At 35.0% G+C, this 12,015-nt stretch overlaps 1 non-coding gene across 1 annotated transcript; it reads left to right on the plus strand.

Moving 5' to 3' along the window:
- Positions 1-1,654: 1,654 nt before the first annotated feature.
- On the plus strand, positions 1,655-1,757 carry LOC131828331 (U6 spliceosomal RNA). The gene has a single exon (XR_009352353.1). It is a non-coding gene; the product is annotated as a U6 spliceosomal RNA (small nuclear RNA).
- Positions 1,758-12,015: the final 10,258 nt, after the last annotated feature.

Consider the following 12,015-nt stretch of genomic DNA (forward strand, 5'->3'; position numbering starts at 1 on the left):
CATAAAATGCTTTTTAATAGTATTTGTTGGGCATGTGAAGTAATTCCTTTTCAAAGTTAAATCACTTGGAAAAAAGAGGGCTTCTCTTTTCAAAGACCCCGTAAGTAATTATGCTGCATTATACATCATTCATATGTCAATGCAAATTTTGTTTTTAAATGGAAGGAGTTTTGAATGACACAGTACCAAGCAAATGTCCAACATTAACCAAACCTTTTATTTATTTATTTACTCTCACCTGAATTGCTCCTTGAAATTGAATTGGGGGTAGGGGGTTAGTATTTATGTAGCCAGCAAACTCATATTTGACACTTCACCCTAGAATTAAATTCTGAACACTGAAATATTTCATAGAAAAGAAATTACAAATGACAATACCTTCAAAAACATCCTTAACAAAAGTTGAGACCCTTTGCTTAGTAGATATTAAATTTATATTGACAGCAAGAAATGAAATGGGAAATATAAAAGGCCAAAATAGTATTTAGAAACTCTATACTTTGAATCATACATAGAGCTGTATACTTAGAAGTATGTGATTATATTGTTGGAAGATTGAAATATATGCTGTGTTGAGCTTTTTTCCCCCATCCCATAACAATGATGAACATTTTCTTATTGAGATCAATTTATAATAATGACAGAGAGTAAAATTTATAGTTATGTAAAATGAAACTGTCCAGATTGGACGCAGTGACTTGATGATACACAGAACAATCAGAGTTATTAAAATGGTGGGTGGCCTTAAAGACCCTCAGATGCTTCTCAAAACAAATCATCTTGACAGGAAGAAAATCTTACAAAATGAAGTTTATATGCTTTCTGCTCTTTACAGACATTTTAAACTTGAGAAACAACTCTAGGGAATTATTGGAATTTTATTCTTCAAAAATAAAGTGGCCAGGGGCACCTGGGTGGCTCAATGGGTTAAGCCACTGCCTTCGGCTCAGGTCATGCACTGGGGTCCTGGGATTGAGTCCCGCATCGGGCTCTCTGCTCAGCGGGGACCCTGCTTCCTCCTCTCTCTCTGCCTGCCTCTCCATCTACTTGTGATCTCTCTCTGTCAAATAAATAAATAAACTCTTAAAATAAATAAATAAATAAATAAAAATAAAATGGCCAAATACCTGCAAATAGTCATTATACTCAGACTTTATTTTAATATTTTAAGAAATGTATGTGGAAAAAATATAGATGATGGAAAGATAGATAGATGATAGGTAGATAGATGGACATTTTCCTTTGCTAAATTTCCCATTATTTAGAAGATATTTAAACACTCTAGTAAGAATCAGTTTTATATTTGATTTCATTAACATATGTTTAGATCAAACCAGCAACTCCTTCAAATTCATTCCTTAGTTCTATAGGTGTTTAAATTGAAAAGAAAAAGTGATTAAAATATCACTTAACCTGTGCAGTGACATATTCCTAGTTATAAGAACTACTGACCAATTTTATCCATTTTTAACACATGCATAAGGTTTCAACTCTTTGACATTGCCACTCAAGAAAATATCACTGATAAGAATTTGGCCCAAGACCTACTCAGTAATGTGATGATTTACTTTCCCTGAATGGATCTTCTTCCATTAAAGAAAGATACTAACTGATGAGAGTTGAGATGGAGTATTATAAAACAAGACTGCTATGCTCACTTTGGCAATGCATATACTAAAATTGAAATGACACAGAGAAGATTAGCATGGCACCTACACAAGGATGATATACCAAAGCAAGACCATCATGTTAAATTTCCAGACTACAGTATACTGCCCAGACATCCTTAGACAGGTTTGTAACTTCCTGTGGTGGAGTTGCCTCATGCCTAAATGCTGATGGTAAGAGTCCCTGCCTCATAGGATTTTTATAGTCAGTAAATGATTTAATACATATGGAGATTTTAAAACAGTGCCTAACATATAGTGGCACTGTATAAGAATTATCTCTTCTTGAAGAATTTTTAATATTTTTTCTTCATTTGAAGAATAAATGTATCATCCTTGAATAGAGCTATAATTTGTTCATTGTGTGTTTATTATGGATACCACAATAAGTAACCACAGGCAACCTCAGGTTCAGATATGAACGTCTTCCACTAAACTAGTAAAATCACTAGCTCTTGCAAAAAGACTAGGACAACTAAGTCCTAGTGAAAATGTCCAGTATAAACTATAAGTAATACTCATGGTTTTATTTCCCAATATTTCTATATGATAGGTTTGTTTTTCATATGTAATAAGTCATAAAGGGTAAGGGTACCTGAAGGGAAAACAAAAATAATTTCCAATTTATAAAGTTCAATTTAAGGTATAAAGACATGCCATGTGAATTATCAGATATCCTCTCTCTTCTCCATCAATGCCCTTAACAAGTAGTGCTTTACTACAAAGTAGATGAGTCAATTGGCCCAATTGTAAAAAAAAAAAAAAAAAAAAAAAAAAAAAAGAACAATATTGAGCATCCCAATTGTATCTGATATGCATAGTATAAGATCTAATAATGAAGTTTATATGACAGTTGTGGTCATCTTAAGATTTGTATTAAAGTTAAGTTGCTTTATGACTAGGTATCAAATAGCATCCCAACAGTCATGACCTAATAATCTGGTCTTCTGTCAACCTCAGCAACCTGATCTCATGCTACTTCTTCCTTTGCTCACTAATCTTCAGCCACACTAGTCAATTTTCAGTTTTTCAAGTGAACTATAGTCCTTTCTTCCACAGAGATTTAAGATGAATATTGTTTCTCTGCCTAGAATAGCCTTCCTCCATCTTTTCACCTATTCAGCATGTCTCTATTAGGAATAATATTAGCTATCACTTCTTTCAACCTCCAAAATGCATTGTCTTCTCATTATATTATATAGTTTTAAAGATTTTATTTATTTATTTATTTATTTGAGAAAAAGAGAGAGAGAGAGAGCCCAAGCAGGAAGAGGGGCATAGGGAGAGAGAGAAGCAGGCTTCCCACTGATCAGGGAGCCGAATATGGGGCTCGATCCTGAGACCTTGGGATCATGATCTGAATCGAAGGGAGATGCTTAACCAACTGAGTCATCCATGCACCTCTCATTATGTTATCTTATACCTGCTTGAACTTTTGTTATGTAGAATTAATTTAACATTGTACTTTATTTTTTTCATGACTTCTTCCGCAAGTAGACCATAGATTTCATAATGATTTGGACTTTGTTGTATGCTCACTTCGGTTCTCTCTTGAAATAACATAGATGCCCTCACATCAACAAAATGTGTACTGATACTCTGTGGTTCTCTTCTGACTTTTGACTAATTTGTCAGCTTGACATTTCCACTCAGTATGGTCCAGACAGAAGTCCTGACCTGCTCCCATACCACCTGAATTCTCTCTAAGAGATGAGAATCTTCATCTCTTACAAACAATATTCTCATTCACCTACTGATCAAGCCAGAAATCTGGAAGTCATCCTTGATACCTCCATTTTCACATCCTCCATTTCTAAATCATCATTAAATCCTATCCTCTGTATGCATCAAATGTATGTATGTAAATAAGTCTATATATCTTTCCACAATTGCTACCTGTATCATTCAGGGTCCTGCCATAAAAGGGTGAACCACTTAGAGTGGGTAATGTGAAGTATATGTTAAATGAAAACATATTTAAAAGATAGGGTAAGTAGGGTTTGTGGAAACCAACCAGAAATACTTCAAGACCTCACAGCTAGGAGCAAGCAATAGGAAGCTGTTGACAATGTAAGCTGAGAGGACAAAGGGAAGAGTTACTAGAAACTAGAAAGGCTAGCTCCATGGTGAAAGATGTCTAAGATTAACCACGTCCTCTGATAGAAGAGAAGTCAACACACAGAAGGAGCCAGGGAATAAAAACCTAACTTCATTCTGTTGCCGACCTCTAGTCACAGGCTGGTATTTCCTATTAGCTAAACCCAAGTCGAATTTAAAAGACAAAACAAAACCCTTGATGTCATGCAAAATAATTAGTATTTGGGGGAGCCATGAGGCACGGACAGAACACACTGAAAGTATTCTGTAAACCATCTTTCTCCTAGCCTTTTTTTGTTTCTTACCTGAACTATTGTAATGATCCTCTAACTGGTTTACCTACTTTCTCTGTCACAGACACCTATACTCAATCCATTCTATTACAGCAGTAAAAATTATGTTCCTGGAATGAAACCTATATCAAGTTTTTCTGTCAGTCTCTCAAACTCCTAGTTTTAAAATTGTATACTTTTATTAAAAAAAAAAAAAGTTTAAGGCACCTGGGTGGCTCAGTGGGTTAAGCCGCTGCCTTTGGCTCAGGTCATGATCTCAGGGTCCTGAGATCGAGTCCCCCATCGGGCTCTCTGCTCAGTAGGGAGCCTGCTTCCCTCTCTCTCTCTCTCTCTCTCTCTGCCTACTTGTGATCTTGTGATGGATTAATAAATTTTAGAAAACAGATTTGTATTTTTAAAAGCATCCTATGAGAGGCACCTGGGTGTATCAGTAGGTAAAGTGCCTGTTTTAGGCTCCTGTCACGATCTTCTTGTCCTGGAATATAGCCTCACATCAGGCTCCCTGATCAGCAGGGAGTCTGCTTCTCTCTCCCTCTCCCCAGCCCCTTCCTGTCCCCTCCCTTGCTTGTGCTCCCCCTCCTCATTCTCTCTCTCTCTCTCTCTAAATTAAAAGCTTCCCAGGTGATTCTAGATTAAAAAAAAAATTATTGGGACAATGAATATAAAGCTCTAGATTATAAATAGAATAATTAGTAAAATTAATCTTTACCCATTTGATTCAGTTATTATATGTTAAATAGAAACTCACAATGTGTTCATGAAATGTGTTTCTTTGCTAGGGCTTGGCTAAGTCTACTTTTTTTTTTTTCCCCTTGTTCTTTTTTCTCTTTCAGATATCAGGTTTAACCTTCATTACATAAACCAAGTATTTCCCCCTTTTAAAAGCTCATACATGAACAACTTGATGGTGAACCAGTTCACATCTAAGTTTGGGTTTAAGGAGAGGAAATACTTCCCAAGGAAGTGCTTTAATGCCTTCTCATTATCAGATACTATAGAAGAAAAAAATTATTTTTTACAATTTAAAAATGTAACATTTTTATGTATTTAGGAACTACCATAGGGCTGAGTTTGTTTCATTGAATATTTTAATGTTAAATTGTTTTTTTCTTTTCCTTTGGACCACAGGCCCTGGAGGTTCTATATACCTGGCTCTGAACTTTTTCCATTTCATTTCTGATAATTTTTTAAAAATAAATTGTTTCTATCTCATTTGATATTTAGCCAATATTTTCTTATCTGTGTTCAGATGTTTATATATGCTTGATATACATCTGCCTGTTGTAGTATTGAAGCAATTCCATTTCTGTGACACATTCCCTAACACCACCTTTGCCAAGAAATGTTCACATTTCAAAATCTATTATTTTGATAGATAAATAATAATAAATTAGTTAGCCATTACAGGATTTTGGGACATGAATACATTTTGTGATCTCTATTTTAATAAAGTTATTTCAATAAACTTATGTGATAAATAAGGAAAATATATCTATATATGCCTGCATATATAAGTAAAAATACTTCTGTTTCAGCATAGAGATGAATAATGGCTATATATTTTATCTCATTCCTCCATTTAAAAACAAAATGTAAGTAGAATCCCTAATTTATTGAAAATAATTGTGTAAACAGCAATTTATTAGAGAAACTTTCTTATCTTCTGCATTTAATTTTGAAAAGGGCACTAGCTATAACACCTAATCTCTAGCATTTCCATTAGCAAACTGCCCTCCCCTGTGTCTGTTGTATTAACATCCATCTAGGTTGTAATCAAATATTTGTGTAATTATTCTTGGCAAACTTAGAGGTTGCATAGTACAAGATACATATAAAACTGTAATGGCATGTTTTTATTAGTAAATTTATAAAACCTGGGGTATTTCTTTATTAGAGACCCCAATAGGTGAGTTCTATACTTAAGATAATACCACTCAGATTTGCAGAAAATCTGCAAATTTTGATTCCAAATCATTCAGTTTCTACCTCCTCCTACATGCAGTTATTACTGATATTTCTGTTTCTGTCATTGTTTATTCTACTGTTAATTTAAGAGTTAGATAATTTGGTTTACTCTACAGTTTACTAATTAAAATGAAGCATATCCATCCAATCTTCCCAATATGATTATATTTTCTGCAAAGACAAGGAATGTCTTTATGTCCTTCGTATCTCTCATGGTTTCTAGCACAGTTCTAGATATGAATAAATATTCAATAACTATATATTATTTCTCTATATATTTATGCAGTCCTGACTGATTGTTATGATATATTATATAGTTTATTGACCAGTGCTGGAGGGGACAAACTAAAATCAAACCTCTCACAGTTACTTAAGGAAAATCTTAAGAATCATTTACTTAGGGAATCTATTTTGCCAAGTCTTTCCTTGGTGTTAAATGTGATCAATATATCCTGACTGCTAATGGCAGTAATAAGATTACTATCATTATCAACCTCAAGTCTTCAAAATGAAAGGAAGTAGAATCTTGATGCCAGGTGCTATGGGTCACAGGGGTAGGAGGATTGGAAGATAGTCATTTCATCTTACCTTACACACCTGTGTGGCACAGGTAATAATGTTAGAGAAGGTAGCAGCCTCCAGACAAAACATTGCAACTTCAAAATGTGAGGGGTCTTTTATTTTTATTTGCGTCATCATAGACTCAATTACAATTTTAAATTAGTAAATAAATATTTATTGAGTATTGCTAAATTAATATACTATGTTACAATTTTATGGGATATTATATTATTTTTCTCTATTTTAGAGTCTTTTGATCCTCCAAAAATTTGATGAAGCAAATGCTTTAATCCTTAACCTGATCTTAATAATGAGTAGTATAAATTGATGTTCTAAATTGACATATCTATCTATATTACCTTTTAGTAGTAAAATCTACATTCCAATCTTTGGTAATACGCCCTTTTTAAAAATGAGTCTAAATATTAGGTCATGGGAAGAACAACATTTAGGGAAAAACGCTAAAATATAGCAGCTAATGTTAATACTTACTAATACTTGCTTATCTACAAGTGTTTAAAGAGAAAGGTTTTCCAGCCATTATAAGATGTTACAGTGTTAATCTACATTTCAATAAGATATTTAAAGGCAATTCTAGAACTGTCAAGGACCTGCTCTTAAGCTTGAGAGAAACCTACAAAGGAATGCTGACAGTTTCATTTTATGTGACATGAAAGCATTATTCTATCAAGAAAATGTTATTAGTTCCTCAGACATTTGAACACTTTACACTGCAGATTCTCAGAAAGTTCCACAGATACTTTCTAGTATGTGGTGTTAAAATATTACCTATGTAAAATATCTTGAAGTATAAAATTAAAGGAGTGGTCTGAATAAGCAAGGGTTCCTCTACTTCACTTGGTTCTACTAAAAATTATAGCAAAGTCAAAAGCTTTGAATAAAGCGCTCATGTCTGAAAATCCCAAACTTTGATGGAGGGATTTAAAAGTATATGTTAAAGTATGTTTAAATGTTTGTTAAAAACTTACAAACTAGGAGAGTAACATTGTAAGCAGCTTTTGGATTTTATAGTACATACTTGATAAAAGTACTACATTCCTGGTTCTGATTCACTCCTAAAAATAAGAAAAGCTTTGTGGGTTGTTTTATTTTGTTTTCCTCCGAGGCTGCAAAGAATTTTTGACCCAGATAACCCAGAGTTCTACAGAGCTGGGCGCAAATGATGAACTGTAACTTCTAATCATTTTGCATTCTTTCTCTTTTCCTATTATATCTCTTATTACACGGTTTCCCAAAGTATAGCGAGCTTATCACTGAAAGTTGAGTTGAGACAATGCATGAACAGATTTTATTATTTAAAAATTGATATAGTTGCCTATTTATTTCAACATACATTATATAAAAGATGATCAACACATTAAAAATACCTTAGATATTGCTTAGGAATATAGGCAATATTTAGGTAATATAAATATTCAAGATTTTGAAAAGGAGTTGATTTAAAGAAAGATATTAAATAACTACTAGTGTGGGTGGCACATAGCTATGTCAAAAGGCAAAGGTGGGACAGAAATGTCTAAACTAGAAGAGACACTGTCCATGGTACTCACTGTTCTCATTCTTCTCAAAGACATGTTATCTCATTCTGAATCCAAGTAAACCTTTCATCCTTTGAAAGGTTCTGATACTGTCATAAAAATATCTTCGGTCATTTCCAATGACACTGTATTCCAAAGCAAGCCTTTTAACTAAATCATTAAGTCTGATGTCAACAGCTGTGTGATAGTAGGAAATAACACCAGTAAAATATTGTGCCTTTCATCTACTTCATCAATGAAAACTATTATTTTCCTCTCTAAAACAACTCTTCCTGTCCACTTTTCCACCTTGGTTTTGCAATTTTATATTTAGCCATTAATTAATCAAAAGTACAAGGAAGAAGGATTTTATTTACTCATTAAGGGAACTTGCATCCCTAATTCTTTTACATATTCTTCCATAAGTTTCTATGATGCATTCTAACTCTTGTCAATGACTTCCATATAGATTAATCTTTTAAAAATACTCTTTTACTGAAGCTCATTAAATATTTTAACAGATTTTGATGAAGTTTTATTTTTTAAGATTTTATTTATTTATTTGACAGAGAGAGATCACAAGTAGGCAGAGGCAGGCAGGGGTGGGGGGGAGCAGGCTCCCTGCTGAGCAGAGAGGCTGATGTGAGGCTGGATCCCAGGACCCTGAGATCATGACCTGAGCTAAAGGCAGAGGCTTAACCCACTGAGACACCCAGGTGCCCTTGATGAATTTTAGAACATAGGTGAGGTTCAGAGGAGTCTGAGCAGAGCTGATGACCCAGAAAGAATTCTTGAAACATCTTTGGTGCAAAGTGGTGGTTTATTAAAGCACAAGGATAGGACCCATTGGCAGAAAGAGCTGCTGCCATAAAGTTGTGAGGTGTGGCAGGTTATTTACTTTGGGATTGGGAGAGATAAGAAAAAAGGGAGGTTTCAAAAGAACTTTCATATGCTAAAGAGGACCTACAAGATACCAGAGATCTTGAGACCTTGTCATTGTCAAGGTTTTTCCCTCTAGCAAGGTATTAACATTAAGATAGTAGGGGAAGTTATGTGTTGTGGAGAGTGCTGTGAGGTGTAAATCTGGCGATTCACAGACATGTACCCCTGGGGTTAATAACACATTATAAGTTAATAAAAAAAATTTAAATTAAAAAAAAAAAGATTGTCACATATGTCCCACCCAGGAGTGAGGGTGGGAGTGGGGGAACGTTGCAGGGTGTCATCTTCTGCCTTGTCCTCAGCCAACCTTCTGTTCCCTCATCATTTTGTGGACAGCAGTTGCTATATCTGAGGCTCAGTGTATACACACAGATAGTTATATCATCTCCTTATACCAAATCTACCAAATACAGATGAGAACAAATGAGACAATAAAACATCAAAGGTCTTGGGGGTCACTCTGGGAATCACACTGGTTTCAGTACCCTTAACTTTTGCCCTATGTTATATTATTTTGATATACAAATATGATATCAAGACTTAGAGTGAATCTTTTTTCATATTTATCTTCAGCTTGTGATATCAATCACTCTCTCAATTTTGAATGCTTGTTTTGCTTGATCTTGTGATGCTCCCCTGTATTGATTTCCTTTTCACTTTTCTCAAAAATTACATTCTTCTTTGTTGATTCATCTGCCTCTTACTGCTTTTATGAATAAGCCTTGCACAAGCTAGCATATGCTCACCTTGTGTATTTATTGAGCATGCCTTTAATATCAACTCAACATTAGAGACAACAGAATGAAAATATTATTAAAATATGGCTGTTACTTTTTGCAGAGTCACTGGTGTGATTTTTCTCCACTTGTTTGGGATACTAAGTCATTATCCTATTTTGTTTTTTAATTAATTGCTTAGGTTTATATATTCAGTAGAAACTAAGCTACTGCTTATCTTATTTAACTATACTTCCAAATACTCAAAAGGAGAGAAGAGAGTAGATCATTCTCAAAGAGAGAACTAAGATCATTCTTTCAATGGCAGTGGTGTTATTAGTAGCTCAAATGCCTTCTCAGGTCAAATGGCATTTCCATATGGGCTACTTAAGTTAAATTTTAACTTAATATTAATATCAGTTTATGCTCAAAAGTTTAGTCATTCTTACATAAACATAAACACTAAGCAAAGGTCTCGGGGCCTTCTGCCTCACCCAATATGAACAGCCATACTCTGCCTTTGAGCTCAGGGAACCCATCTGGGTATTAACTTCTCATGTGATTATTTCTTCTCTGAGGATTTCATATGCTTTCCAGGGCAGCAAAATTTAAGTAGGAATGTTATAATCAATGAATAGAGAAGCTTAATGAACATTGGTTCTCAGAAAGGAGTGACTTAGGGTCTTCGTCACTGCCTTTCAAGAGACTCAGGGACCACTATATAAATATAACAAATTTACTTCCAAATAGCATAGAGGATTGGGGGAGGCAAGCCATACTCCTCTGAGTCAATGGGGTCCATGAAAATGTTGAGGAAAGAATCAAAGAATATTTATTTCACTATGCCAGAATGTATTTGCTTAGTATCTCTTGACATTCTCCTTTAAAAGTAAAAATTAGTGGGGCACCTGGGTGGCTCAGTGGGTTAAGGCCTCTGCCTTCGGCTTGGGTCATGATCCCAGGGTCCTGGGATCGAGCCCCGTGTCCGGCTCTCTGCTCAGTGGGGAGCCTGCTTCCTCCTCTCTCCCTCTGCCTCTCTGCCTACTTGTGATCTCTGTCTGTCAAGAAAATAAATAAAATCTTAAAAATAAATAAATAAATAAATAAATAAATAAATAAAGATTAGTCTCTTTTCATTAGGTATCCTATGAGAGTTTGTACAATAAATGAGGAATGCTTGTATAAATAGAGGAAAACATTGCTATTTCAACTTCTTGTTCCAGAGATTTTTCTCTAGTGAGATAACAAATTTTGATTAGGTAACACTTCATTTAGAAAAAAAAAAAAAAAAAAGGAAACACTTCATAAACAATCACTATTATGAACCAGGTAAAGAATAGATAAAATGGGGGGCACCTGAATGGCTCAGTCATTAGGCCTCTGCCTTCTGCTCAGGTCATGATCCCAGGGTTCTGGGCCCCACATGGAGCTCCCAGCTCAGCAGGGAGCCTGCTTCTCCCTCTCCCACTGTCCCTGCTTGTGTCCCTCTCTCACTGTGTCTCTCTGTCAACTAAATAAATAAAATCTTAAAAAAAAAAAAGACAGATAATAGATGAAATGCTCAGCTCGTGCAGTTAGGGTGAGTTAGAGGATGAAGGAGGAGAGTAAAGAAGAAAATTTTTGAAAGAAGACGACAAGTGATGAAACTCGCTGGCAGACTAGAGCCTGTGCAGAAATATTGCCTGTGGAAAGTTTCTAGTCCTAGAAGGATCTGAGTACTTTCAAGAATGGGAATATCTGGGGGAGCCTGGGTGGCTCAGTCAGTTAAGTATACAATTCTCAGTTTTGTTTCAGGTCATGAATCCCAAGCGCAGTGTCAGGCTTTAGTGGGGAGTTTGCTTGAGATTCTCTCCTTCTCCCTATGCTCCTCCCACCCTCCCCAATAAATAGATAAATAAATATTAAAAAATAAAAGCCTCTTTCTTCCTCTCCTTCTGCCACATGTTCTCTCTCTCTCTCTCTCCCCCCCTCTTTCTCCCTCTTAAATATGTAAGTCTTTAAAAAACAAAAACAGGAAAAAAGAAAAAAAAGTCTTCTAATTCAGCAACTTATGCCAGGGAAAATTTGGGAAAATGACTCAGTTTGGCTTTCCCCCAAAAACAAATCCTACATGGACAAATACTTGTATCCAAGTAGTTTACTTACTTAATATGTAATACAAAGGAGAAGTGAATAGGGAAAATTAGAAAAGGAAGGAGGAAAACACAAAGTAATGGCACATCATCAAGATCCTTGG

The sequence above is a fragment of the Mustela lutreola genome, chromosome 3 (assembly GCF_030435805.1).
Source record: "Mustela lutreola isolate mMusLut2 chromosome 3, mMusLut2.pri, whole genome shotgun sequence".
NCBI classification, from domain to species: domain Eukaryota; kingdom Metazoa; phylum Chordata; class Mammalia; order Carnivora; family Mustelidae; genus Mustela; species Mustela lutreola.